This window comes from Sarcophilus harrisii, chromosome 5 (genome assembly GCF_902635505.1).
Source record: "Sarcophilus harrisii chromosome 5, mSarHar1.11, whole genome shotgun sequence".
NCBI classification, from domain to species: Eukaryota; Metazoa; Chordata; class Mammalia; order Dasyuromorphia; family Dasyuridae; genus Sarcophilus; species Sarcophilus harrisii.
This window is the reverse complement of record NC_045430.1, coordinates 149,541,850-149,555,889: the sequence shown is the minus strand read 5'-3', so window position 1 is coordinate 149,555,889 and position 14,040 is coordinate 149,541,850. Positions and strand designations below refer to the sequence as shown.

Sequence of the window (14,040 nt, the reverse complement as noted above, 5' to 3'; positions counted from 1 at the left end):
GCAAATATCTTAATCTCTCTGGACTTCAATTTCTTCCTGTATAAAATGAAAAGATTGGAAGACTTCTGCAAGTTCTTATGATTCTAAAGTGGTGCTTTTTATGATTCTAAGCAGGAAAACGTCGATTTGAACTAAATTCTTCTGATTCCAAATAAAGTATTCATTGCCCTGCCAGCATTTTGAATTACGTATCAAATTGAATTGCTGCAACACTGAAAAAGATCCATGGTTTCTTTAATGTGGGAACACCCTTCACTGATTCGGATCACAACCTCTCCATACCTTAATGAGCAATTAAGAATTGCTGTGGCCAAAAGAATTAATCAAATCATTATTCATTGCCAACCCTTTATGGCTATACACCTCTCTGAAATTAACCAGGTTGTTCCTCTTGTATTGCTAAACCTATACTCCAAGTTCATTCAACTTTTGGCATCCACATGGAAATAGTTTCATTATGGAGAGTTAGATACTGAATATTCATTAAAATAGATTTTTTTGGTCTATGAACCATATTCTTCAGTCTCCATTTCATACATATATTTTTTAATACTCTTGAATCATGAAAAAGGGGAACTCTATATTTTGTACTTAGCAAATACATAATTCTTTCTATTGGAACTGTCTTTACCATCATTCCTTTATACCTAAGAGATGTTTCACAATCGCATTATTCCTTGAGTTAATCCTAGTATCAGTATCTTAAATATAAATCCCCTTTCAGAGACACTAGAAAGTATAAGCAGTAAGATAAATCATTTGCATATACCATTTAATCACAGAGTAATTTCAGAAGATCCAGGCAAAGGAGATGGGATTTCTTTTTATTCTCTTCTTAATGCATTTATATACTGATTTGTTTTTCATTGACCTGGCAATATATTTTATCTTCCTTATTCTGTATTGTTATGCCCTGCTTCCCATGAAGACATCCTTAACATTTCCATCCTGCTATTCATCAAGGACCCCTACCCCTCAGACCACATTGTATTTCATTTGGCAATTCCCTAATGTGTATGTTGTTTATATAGTAAGAGTGCTTTAAGTTTTGCAAGGCATTTTATCTATGTTCTTTGTTATCACAACAGTCCCAGGAGGGGAACAGCTAGATGGCCCAGTGGATAGAGCACTGCCTGAGTTCATTAAGACCTAAGTTCAAATCAGATTTCAGACACTAGCTGTATGAGTCTGGGCAAGTCACTTAACTCCAATCACCCCTCAACTCCCCCAAAAAAATGCTTATTGACTATATTCAAGATACTGAGTATACAAAGGCCAAAAAAACAAACAAAAACCAAAATAAAGTCTGTCCTTACAGAGTTTATTTCGGGTAGCTAGATGGTACAGTGGATAGAGCACCAGCCCTGGAGTCAGGAGGACCTGAGTTCAAATCAACCTCAAACATTTAACACTTGCTAGCTGTGTGACACTCACCATTCCTCTCTCCCCCCAAAGAAAAAGAAAAAGTTCCAGGAGGTAAGTGTTACCATTAGCCCCATTTTCATAGATAAGGAAATTAGACTTCACCAAAGTTAATGACTTGCCCATGATCTCATATCTAGTAAGCATCCAGGGTACCGTAGGTTTTACTTCATATCTTCCCAACTCAAGGCTTTTAGCTGTCAGAAGAATCCAGCCTCAGATACTTGCTAGCTGTGTAACTCTGTTACTTAATTTCTGTTTTCCTTAATCCACTGTGCAAACCAATCTGTAATACAAGGAAACCCCCTGAACGGCACTGATATGCTGTGATCCTCAGGGTCCCAAAGAGTTAGATTCAACCAAACAACTCCAGTTTCAAATCCAGCACTGTCTTTTGATATTTAATTATCTGAGTAAATGTATCATATTACCTTTATAGACTATAAGCTCCATGAAGCAAGCACCAAATTTTATATCTCCCAGTGTCTGGCACAGTGCTCTCTGCCCAGCAGAGATATCATAATAAATGTTTGTGAATTGAATTAAGAGTTCCTTACAACTGCTGGCTTGCACCCAAGCTCTAGTTATCTTTTTTATCAGAGCCTAGCACAGTGCATTAAGAGTAAACCTAGTAAATGAGTATTGAATTCATGCAATAAACAATTATTAAGCACCTACTCTTTGCAAGACAGAAGAGATACGAAAATGAAAAATAAGCCAGTTCCTCACCTTCCAGTCATCTATAATCTAATAAAGAGGAAGAGAATGTGCACATAAGTAACTGTTGTGCAAGGTAGACTATAAGGAGAGGTTCAGACAAAAATGTGCTAAAAAATCTGGGAGAGGGGTATAGGGATATGATTCATGAAGGAGGATATGAGAGGGGTCTTAAGAAAGATTTCAACTACTTGAGGTGGGATTGGAGGAGTGCATTAAAGGTATAGAAACAATGGCATGAAGGCAGTAGAGCAAGATAAGATCTGGGAAGTGCTAATAATCGAGTTTTGCTGGAACATACAATGTATGTGAAGTCTAGAGAAAAATAAAGCTGGGAAAAGCAAGCTGGAGCTAGATTGTGGAAGGCCTCAGATTCCAAAATAGAGTTTATCTTTATTCCATAAACAGTACAGAGCCCCTGACGATGTGTGAGTAGTAATATAATATACATAGATCCTATATTAGAAATAGAACACCGACATCTGGATAATAGAGAAATTGGAAAGTAGAAGGACTGGAAACTAGAAAAAAATCAAGAATTTACGGATACCTACCTTCATTCTCACCAAGTCCCACTATTTAGTGCCTTCACCCAGATAATTCCTACGGGCATCTAAGCATTTCTGATCTTAATACTTGGCCCTTAAGTCCCCATATACCTAATTAGAGATATCTGCAGTGACTCTGTACCATAAGTGCCAAGAAAAAATACAAGACCTTGCAAAAAAATAGATGGAGAATGAAGATGAAACCTCATTCACATTCTACATAATGAGTTGTGCACCAACCAGCTGGATCAGTAATTATGTCCATGAAACATGGATGAGTTAACATAGCAATAGCAATCTCAGCTTAATCCATGTATTTTCAATGGCAACTGTCACAAAAGTACACGGATGATTGGGCAGCAGTATTATACTAGAACACCATATAGGGTGTTTTTTTGTTGTTTTTTATGTTTTTAAGCAGGTGCTAGACTAAATGCCTTATCTGCAATTTATTTTAATTCCATAAATCTTTATTAAGCACCTGTTAGTGCAAGACATCATACTAAGCACTTGATGCTAAAGTCAAAATGAAATTTGTTCTTGCCCCCGAGGAGCTTACATTCTAATGGGAAGATCTAACATATATACAAGTCAGCATATTCAAAGTAACACTGTATTATTTCAAGAGGGACAGATTGCTAATTACTTGGGGAGGAGCGAGGAAGAGGGAGCAAAAAAGGCCTTTATATAGGAAATGGCATTTGAATTGTAGCTTGAAGGAGGCCAGAGAATCTATCAGAGAGACATGAAGAGGGAGTAAATTCTAGACAAGAGGACAATTTGGTCACAAATACTAAAGAGGGAGATGAAATGCTATGTATGGGAAACAACTAACAGCCCCATTTTAACTGGAATGGAGAATCATGAATAATATGGAATAAGACCAAAAAAAGGGGAGGGGGAACCAGATTGGGGAGGGCATTAAAAGTCAAAATATTTTATCCAAGGGCCAGTAGGAAACCATTGATGTAGGGAGAGACAATGTGATCAGATTTGTGTTTTAGGAATTATCGGTTGACAGTTGTATGGAGGGTACATTGTAGAGAGTCTTCGAGCAGGGAAACCAGTGAGAGGACCATTGCAGTAGTAGTTCAGACAAGAGGTAATGAGAGCTTGTGGAGAGAACAAGAAAAAATGTGTGTCTCCAAACATGAGACTGTTTTGGTTTTTAAAATGACAAGCAACCAATGTTGTGTTTCTACATTTAATTTAAATGAGCTAAGGACTTTTTAAAAGCATTTATTAAGTGCTTACTAAGTAACAGGCATATAATTTCCTAGATTTTTCTTAAACTAAGATTAAAAAGGAAATGAAGGTTGGAGCTAAGGATTGGTATGGAAGACCATTAATCATATTAAAAAGGGAAAGGAAAATGCGGCAAACTATACAATAATGTTTTTTCTGAATTTAAAATTGTACCTCAAAACTGCTTGTGTGAAGTTTATCGGCCATATGAAATAGAATCTCAGAGGAGTAAATATGTGTAAATCCTCAATTTCATATCTCTTATGCTGTATTAGATGCTCATAATTTGGCAAAAGCTAGAGAAGGGATATAGAGGCAGGGATTAAGGGATTACTGAGATAATAAAGGGAACTATTTCATTGCAGAACAATTTGCTGCCCATTCTAATGGACAGAGAACTGGTCCTGGGACTAAAAAGACCCAAGTACCAGATTTGCCTCTGCCACACATGACTGTGTGATCCTGGAAAGGTCACTTAATTTCTAAGCATCTTAGGCAACTCTGTTAGGTCGCAGAAAGGTGCTGACATAACTTTGGTAGAAAGATGAAATCACAGATCTAGTATCTATCTCTCTGTCCCATCACCAACTATGATAAAATGAAAAAAGATTTGAGAACACAGAAAAGAAATGAATAATAGAAAACCTGTTAGTGTTAATTTTTTTCATTGTAAATCTTTTTGAATGTCAGAATGTTTTTTGAAGTGTTAAGTTGTTTGAGGATGTGTGTGTTTGTGTCATCATTGTATGAGAAGTAGAAAGTGTGTGAAGGGGAGTAATATGAAATAACACTGAACAGATAGGTGGGTACCAGATTGTGAAAAGCTTTAAATGTCAGGCTATAAGAGTCTGTATTTTATCCTCAAGGCAACAACATTTATTTTGCCGTGAAGAGCAAAGCATTCTGGAGTAGGAATCAGGAGATCTAGTTTGGTCCCCTATTTTCTGTGTTAACCTGAGCAAATCACTTGTACTCTCTGGGCCTTACTGCCATTGCCTCGGAAATAGGGATAATGAAACTTGTCATAGCCACCCCAGAGGACTCTTGTAAGGATCAGATGAGAAATGTACTTTGAATCGAATTAAGCATTATACCAGTGTCAGTTGTTGATAGTTATTCTCCTGGATGGTATAATGATGCCGAGATTGACAAAAGCTGCTCTTCCTGAAAGTCAGGGTATAATGACCTGATTCAAATTCAGTTAATTATCTTTTACCTGCCTGAACCCCTCTGCCATTCCCTATAATACATACAGAACCCCCTATTTCTTTAGTTCCCTCCTTCCAATACTTGTGGTTGGATGCAATAGGTTTCCTTTGGTATTCTATGTACTGTCAGACAGCTGTTGTAGCTCACTTACTCCAAGGTGGCTCTGTTTCAGAGGCAAGTGAAACGATTCCTATATATAGCATGTAATAAAATTTGGGTTGGTTTGGGAGGAAAGGTGCAGAGGCAGACTAAGTTAATATTAATGTAGTATTGGTACTAATGACCCCGGACTCAGGAGAGCCAAATTCACTCGCCTTTGCCTGTGGTAGAAAAAGGGGGGAAATTTGCTGTGTAATTGCGGTTTGATTTCTATCCCACCTTATTTCCACTTGCTCATTATTTTCTCCAAAATTCTCCTTGGAGTGCAGACTCTTTTTGTGCCCCTATCTAAAGACACTTAGATTTTTATTTAGGAAGGCTTAAGTTTAAATCCAGTCGGCAATTTAAACCCCTCTCTTCCGCTCTCTCTCTCCAGCCCAGTGGCGCAATTAGAAGGTCATTTTCCTAGTAGTAGAGTAACTCCCCAAACTGGTAACCTACTTGACATCCCGAGAGGAAAGAGCACTGGATGAATTCTTTGGGAAACTGAGACTGAATCTCAAAGCAAAAATCAAGGATCTAAGCATCTTTTGTATTCTGTTTTCTCTTTGCCAGGGAGAAATTTTTAAAATTCTTTCACTAGCAGAGAGGCAAAGAACAGGAATCTTGAGGGAAGAGAAGTGCTGTTCCTTTGAGCCTTTTATTAGCAATGGAAAGGGAAAGCCTTGGACCAGATTTGGTGTCGGTCAGAAACGACTCGGTGGACACCCAGCTTCTCAGACTGTTTGCTGCCTAGCTCCCTTTAGTGACCTTAATAGGTTGTGAGGCAAAGCACTGCTCTTGGATAACCCTTCTCTTTTCTTGGAAAATTCACCCCATGAATTCCTTTCCTTTCTTATGGAATGTCTTCTTCCAGTAACCCATGGCCACTTTCCAGGTTGGAAAAGCCAGCCTCTTGTGTCACTATATTTGCAAAATATCACAAGTAAATCTCTTCGAAAAAAGATGCTTCAGGAAGCACCCGGTTCCTTCTGCTAATAACCACAACCCGTCATGTGACATCTGTCCCTTCCCCACTCCGCCTTCCCCCTCCCCCCGAAAAAAAGGAGTAAGTTGAAATTTATCTTTTATAGGGCTTGGTTTACAGTTCTTAGAAGGTGGTAAGGGACTCTTTTGTTGCTTCAGTGTTTTGTGGTTGGGATTTTTTTTTAATCTTGTTACTCAGTTAAGACTCGGACTTGCACAAACAGTTAACACATGCACACGAGGCCAAGAGACCGTTTTGGTTTTCTGCGCTGATGTTGTTCTTGGCTCGGGATCAGTTGTGTGAACTTCTGGAGTCCAACTGGTAGGACCTGAACGTCGGTGTGGAGCAAGTGCCTGTAGTCAAAACACTTGGTGTGTGCGAGCGCGGAGCCGGGGCGGTAGCGGCCGCAGGTCACTCTTGGATTCCTGAGCAGCGCTGCACACCCCCTGTCACGTCACGTCACGGCGCCGTGTTTTGTTTTGTCTTGTTTTCCGCGTGTGTGTGTGTGTGTGTGTGTGTGTGTGTGTGTGTGTGTGTGTGTGGCGTATTGCTGCTGCTTAGAGTGGGGGTGGGGGCCTTTTTTTCCCTTCCTTGTGACGGCATCCGTGCTAATGCGAATCGCGTCAGGTTCCAAAAGTACAACATGTTTACAGCCGTCGTAGAATCAGATTAAGTTGGCAGCCTGAGTCGTTCGTAAGTGGTTCGAGTTTACATTTATTCTTCTTTCTAGCAGGATATTTTGCATAATTTTGCTGATCCTGTGTTATTTATAGACTTAAAAAAAAAAAAAGCAATAGGGATGCATGCTAGTTCCTGTTACAGCTTCAGAAAGTGAAATCTGTCCTCTTTGCAGATAAATAAATGGCAATGCCAGGACAGCAAAGTTACTTTTGCACTTGGTGCTTAATTTCCCAGTGATGTCATTTGACCTAGTCGTTGGGAGAAGGCTTTCCTCTCACTGGTGTTATTCGAAACCCCGATAATTGTCTTAGAATATTTGTTGTTTTTCCTGCTTCTATTACGAAAGGAAATGAAATGAAACTGATGATGCCGTTTCCTCTCGGGTCACTCTGTGAGGGTTGAATATAGCCTGGAGGTGGGGGTGGGGGTAAGGGTAGAGGCGGGGGGTTGTTGTCAAACCTTATTGCATCTGGATCTGGTTTATTATCGACGTTATCCCTGGAGCCGACTCTGTAGAGCCGGTCTTGGGGACTTCGTTTGGTGCAGAGGGCCTAGTATACAGAGACGGGTAGGAAGAAGGACCTTGTGTTTTTAAATTTGTTTTTACAAAAATGAAAGTGTTTTCAACTTGTTTGTTTTAAACAGACACAAAAACCGTAGATGAAACAATTGCCAATTATAGCTGCAAGATGACACACTTTCCAGTACGTTATTTTTTCAACTTTCTGGCTCACAGGTAGTCTGTCTCTGTGTCTCTGTCTCTGTCCCTCTCTCTCCCTACCCTCACCCTGTCTCTCTTTAATGAGAACCAATGCTAGGCATATTTTAAAACTCCAGACCAGAATTAGTTTTCCCATAATATTTACCAGAACAGTAAGCTAAAAATTGCTCGGCTTTGCCCAGTGAATAGCTGTGTAATTAAATTAGCTTTTGATAGTGTACTTCAAGCATCTCTATCTTTCCAGTCTGTTCACTAGTGAAATTTGCATTGTTAAGTAGCCTGTTCATCAGCATAATGATTTCTGCATCACAGTTTAATAGACCAGGATAACATTGTAAATGAGGGGAGACACTTCTTTGTGCCTCTGGTTAAATATTGTAAACCAAACAAATAAAATGGAAGAGATGATAAATATAAATTTAGACTGTGTGGAAGATCATCTGATTATGAAATATGAACTGATAGAAATCATTTGGTCACACACAGTTACCAGGCCCTCCCTCTTTGAATCCAAACTGGGCTTAGAACTACAATAGATAGTTAAAAGTGGCTACAAAGTCAAACATTAAGCTGATGCTGAATGTATCGACAACTATTTATTACCAATAGGAATTATATTTTGCATTTGCATGTTTCTCATTCATAATTTTGTTTTTGCACTGGCATCTAACTGCATCACAGAATAATACAGATAAGGCTTTGCTTTTTAAAATATACTTTCATTTCTAGGAGCTCCATGGACCTCCTGGGGTTCTCTCATTAGTCCCAGCAAGCTAGCTACGAAGAAGTCAGGCATTATTTCATTATTGTCCCTGCTGGAGAAACCAATTCAGAAAACACAAGTGATTAGTCAAGGGCTTGGGCTATATAACCATTCAAAAGGCAAACTAGAGGATTGAAGTCAGGGGCCCTGAGCTTATCCATAAGACCAGAAGCCTTCCCACAAACCAAAAGTCTGCTGCCCCCATATGAATTGGGAAAAGTGACAAAGTATCTCCATAGATATTTCTTTTGTCTTCCCCTTCCATCTTTCAGGTAATCTTGAATTGCACCTTTTGCAGACTTCCAGTTTAGCTAGAAGGGACTCTAGTGGTTATTGAGTCCAACTGCTTCATTTTTTAGACATGACAAAAATGGAGTTCTGGAGACAGGAAATGGCTGATCTAAGGCCACACATAGGTAGTGAAAGATGCTGGATTTGGAAATCAGGTTCTCTGACCCTACATACAGCACTCTGAACTGTACTATATACTCTCTCCTTGGGTGTTTATTTTTATCCTTGGTGCTTCTTGAGTAGAAATTATTCTAAGAGTTTCTTCCACTCTTAGAAAATAGCATAATACAAGTAATAGAGAAAATTGAGTTGAATCCATATAATTTGAGAAAAATAACAAGTGAATACTCAAAGATTTTCCCAGCCAAACTCTTCTGTTGTTCTTATTATATTTGAATTGGCCAAACTGGCCAGTCTAATCCACTCTTGAAAAGGAAGGAGACCTAGTCATTTGCCAGTCTATCATCTCTAACCCATGTTTGCTAATGTTTGCTAAGGCCTTTACTCTTTGTCATTTAGATATCCTGACGGGTAATTTTCCAGCACCCCTATGATTTTATACTGGTAAGAAAGATACTGGGAATATCTGGCAAAAGAAATATTTTTTGAATGATTGGTAGTAACTTTGGGGCCAATTAGCAGCTGTATTGAATCACTGAATATGTTTTATAGTTTCCCCAAGGTATGTTAACCTTCTCTTCTCCAGTTTAAAAAAATTTTTTTTAAGCAGGGAGGGAATGGACCTTAAGTGACTTGCCCAGAGTCACCCAGTGCCTGAGTTAAGTTCTGAGGCAGAATGTGAACTCAGGTCCTCCTAATTCCATTCCTATTAATTATGTAAATGACTCTTCCTGTTCCCCATCTCCATTTATTCCATCTCTTTCAAATCCACTGGTGCCAGATATAGGTGTGTCTTGTGCTCAAGGTAGATCCTACAACCTGAAACTTGTATTTTGGAAGAGAGGGATTTGAAGGGAAGTAGGGGTCTCACAGCTTTGATATAATGGAAAGGCCATTGTCTCTAGAGTCAGAAGACATGAGACAAATCTTACCTACTACTACCAATGTGACCATGGGTTAATCCTTTAATTTCTGCAAAATTAGAGTGGTGATTAGATGACCTCTGAGGTTCCTTTGATTTTTTAAGATCTGATTCTATAGACTCCATTGTGTCTCTATGATTAATTGAGAGAGAAATCCTGAATCTTGGATCTAGAGTCCCCTTGAGATTTATTCATGTTCCTTGATTGCTTATTGGGTTGTTTTCCTTAGGAAGATTTTGATCATCTTTTATTATTTTTATTAGTTTCATTTATTTGTATTATTTTGCATGTTTGTTATTCTTGCATTTTAAAAACAGATATTGACTTATTTCAGTTTTAGTCATTGGACCGAGAATTGGGATTCCTGAATTTTTATAAAATCTAAGTTAAGGATTCATTTTTCTCTGTCACTTGTAGCATATCAGATTACTATTCAATCTCAAAACCCAATTGGGGATGAAAAATAGTATCATCAAAGAAGGGAGCATTGCTTAGTCAGATGTTCAAATCCGAACTATATTGGTAATATATTCCCAGATCTAAAGCTGAGAAGGGGACAGTAACACCCCTGTTTATTAAGCACCTACTATGTGCTGTTTACACTTTATCCATTTGATTTTCACAACAACCCTGAGCAGGAAGTATTGTTTTGAAAAAAAAAAAAAATCCCCATTTTACAGTTGAGGAAACTGAGATTAAGTGATATACTCAGGTCACACAAAATTTGTAAAGATATAATCAATAGACATTTATTAAGCACCATAGTGCCAGACAATGCAAAAGAAAGTATCTGCCCTTAAGGAACTTAGAATCTAATGAAGAAGACAACATGCAAACAAATGTATACTAAACAAGCTTCATATGGGAATAAATAGGAAGTAGTTAATAGAAAGAAGATAATTCATGGTATCCTATGAGATGACAGGGTTCATTCAGAATTATTGAAAAAAACGAGGGTGGGAAATCATTGGTGTTCCTAGTGTCCTAAAATTTCCATAGCTCCAGACAGAGGGCAAGCCCCTTAACTCTCCTCTGTTCTGTTCTCTCTTTTTATTTAATTAGGAACTAATTCTTAAAATGAGGTCACTTTAAGCTTTCTTGTTATGGTGCCCTTCACAAAAATCATGGTCTATAACTTCCAGATTTTCTGGGTAGAAATGATCCAGATTACTTTTATAAAAGGCAAAGATCTAGATATGTTTCCTGCCTATGATACTTAGCTCTGCAGCCATAGGCACATGGTGACCTCAGTTACCTCACCTATGAAATGAAGCTCAAATGAGATAATTTGCACACTTGATTTCCTGCATAACAAGAGTCTATGATTTTATTGACTTCCAAAAACTATCCAGAGAGACAGTCCATCTGTAATTTTTTTTTTTTTTTTTTGCTTAGGCAATTGGGGTTAGGTGACTTGCCCAAGGTCACACAGCTAGGCAGTATTGAGTATCTGAGACCAAATTTGAACTCAGGTCCTCCTGACTTCAGGGCTGGTGCTCTATCCACTGCACCACCTAGCTGCCCCAGTCCATCTGTAATTTGAAACAATGGTGTCAAACTCAAGAATAAACTGGGGCTATTAATCTATACACAAAAATCTCTGTGGACTGCATATTAACTAAGTTATAAAATATACTGATATTTGTGTTTTGTTTTATTTTCATTTCTTTTGTTAAATATTTATTTCCAAATTCCATTTTCTTCTAGTTAAGTCCTCATCCATACTTCCAGATGAAAAGATTGACACCTCTGATTTAGAGAATTTCCTTGAGCCAGTGGGAATGAATGACTTGGCTGTGGTCGAGACTAGTATTAGATCCAGGACTTGAATGCAAGTCTAACCTCCTGAACTCTCTATTATGCCACAGCCTTAGCAAACCTTAAAGCTCTGTACAATCAGTTATTATTCTATAAATAATCAACAAACATTTATCACGAGCCTGCTGTGTATCAGGTACTTTGTTAAGAGCTAGAGATATTTTTCTTAACTGAACCTATGATTCAACTGTGGAGCTATATAGGGAAGAACTCCTATCAATGCACATTGGCTCCTGCTCAGAAATTTATACTTTTTAAGAGTTGTCATGGACATTTAGAGGTTAAGTTACTTCCTCAAGATCACAGAGTCAGCTGGGATTTGAAGGCAAGTTTTCCTCACTGTTCTGCCAGTTCTCTATCCTCTAAGTCATACTACCTCAGACTCTACCCAAAACAAACAAACAAACAAACAAAAAAAGCAGTTCATGTTTACTGAAGATCAGGGAATTCAGAGTTATTCATTCTTGAATCTTTAAAGGAAGGTACCAATTGCTGAGGTAACTTTTACATTAGACCTCCCCTTTTTTTGACACAGGTAAGGTTCTGTGTGCTTTATTAATAGATCTGAGAAATAAGGATGGAGTAAATTACCAGGTAGAGCAAGTTGCCAGAATGTCTTTGTATTCTTTTTCACAATTATCATGCCCCATTAGAAAGCATTTAATAAGGGAGCACAAACACACAAACATATATATACATACATACATACAGGATATTCTCTGACAGTCTTTGGAGAAATCCTTCAGATCCTTTTCACAGATAAATCAGTAAAGCAAGAGATAGGAGAGGGGGAGAAAGGACTTCTTTCTAAGAATTCATACATCCTGAGTGAGATGAAAAGGTGGATTTCCAAGAGAGCTGTGACAGGTCTATCGAAGAGGGGACATCCTAGTGCTCTAAAAAGAAACAGGTACAGTAGGACTTTAAACCAAGGGTTTTCTGCTGAATTGTTGTTTCAGCCCTGAGAGTTTAGCAAGGTGATGTCAGAGAGAAAATACAACCACCAGGTTTATTATAAGGCATGTTTGGGGGAGAGTCCGGGAGGAAGGAAGGGAGGAGAATGCAGAGGAGAGATCCATTATCCTTTACTCTGGCTTGAGATAGTAGAGACAGCAGTTATTATTGAGAGGAGAGAAACAGAAATTTGCTCCTTTGTAGTCAGTTTCACAACTCTATTCTAAAAGTCCCTTTCCGTTTGACAATCTGAATATTGATTCTTCTTTGGATTTTATCCATGATCTCTGTCCCTAGACACTGTAGCTCTTAATTGTTTTTAATATGAATATTTTCTTACTACCTGAGATGATGATCTGGCCTAAAGGATGAAAGGATACAAGCTCTTGAGAAAGATTCATTGAGTGTACCTTTGTCTTGACTCATTCATTTCTTCCTTCATTTATTTAACAAGTGTTTACTACATACCAACTATACATCAAATATTGTGCTAAGGATGGCTACAGTAGTCATATAAAACAAGTCCCTGTGCTGTGTGAACTTAACTCCCAACTTGGAAGACAAGTAGACAAGTAATATACAGATAAAAAGATGAGTTACAGGTTGTACTAGTGACCTGAGGAGTGGTTGAAACAGTAAATAGAGATTCAACTAGAGAAAGATCAAGATGGATTGAAGTTCTGGGTAAGACATTCTGGATGAAGTGGACTTGAACTGGATGTTGAAGGATTATTGCTAGAACAGGAGACAATGGAAAGAAAGGAAAAGAGCATTCTCTTTGGAAAGAGTGAGTGGCTGAATGAAGGATTAGAATTGGAAATTAGAATTTTCTTTTCTGGGGAAATCGAGACCAGACTAGCTGGAAGAGGGAGTTTCTGTTGGGAGATAATGAGGAATAAGCATGGTTGTATTAGCAAAGTGGAATCAGAATATGGAGAACTTTATATGCCAGGATAAAATATGGGCTCTATCCGTTAGCATTGGGAAGGCATTAAAGCTTTTCCGAGCATTGGAGTGAGGACAAAATTGATGTTTCAGAAGATTCATTTGTTAGTATATATATAGAATGAGTTGGAAGTCGGGAGAGACTGGAACAACTGAAGCCAGAAGGTTGCTTTCATAATCCAGGTGTGAGACAGAATTGGAAAGAAACTGAATTCAAAGGGTGGGGGGGGGAAAGATCTAACTGATGAATGAAAGATATCAATAGTTTTGAAGCTTTAAACCTAAGGGAAAAGCAGTGCCATAGATAGAAAAAATGAAATTAATTAAGAATGGGAAATCTTATCTCAATTTTCCCGTTTCTACACGGAAAAAATACAGCACTTCAGTTTTCTCATTTGTACAAGAAAAAAAAAAAGCTGTGCTTGGTGTTCAGGTATCAGAGTTGGAGGTCCTCAGAAATAAGTGCTATGTAAATATTTCACTTTGTTATCTCAATCCACTAATTGGCATTATAATTCAGGGGGAGGGATTTTATTAATTTTTTAGTACCCAGATAC

The 14,040-nt window shown here is 38.2% G+C and overlaps 1 protein-coding gene across 7 annotated transcripts in view; it reads left to right on the top strand.

Moving 5' to 3' along the window:
* The window catches only part of ATXN7L1 (ataxin 7 like 1), a 238,297-nt gene that overhangs the window by 152,466 nt on the left and 71,791 nt on the right, over window positions 1-14,040 (top strand). Inside the window, exon 1 of one of the 7 annotated variants that reach the window (XM_031938734.1) lies at window positions 3,621-6,588. The exons of 5 other annotated variants lie outside the window; for them this stretch is intronic. The gene's annotated coding sequence lies outside the window, so the exon portion shown is untranslated. Of the gene's footprint in view, window positions 1-3,620; window positions 6,589-6,617; window positions 6,961-14,040 lie in introns of those variants that run through there. One more of the 7 variants, XM_031938733.1, reaches the window with a different exon arrangement.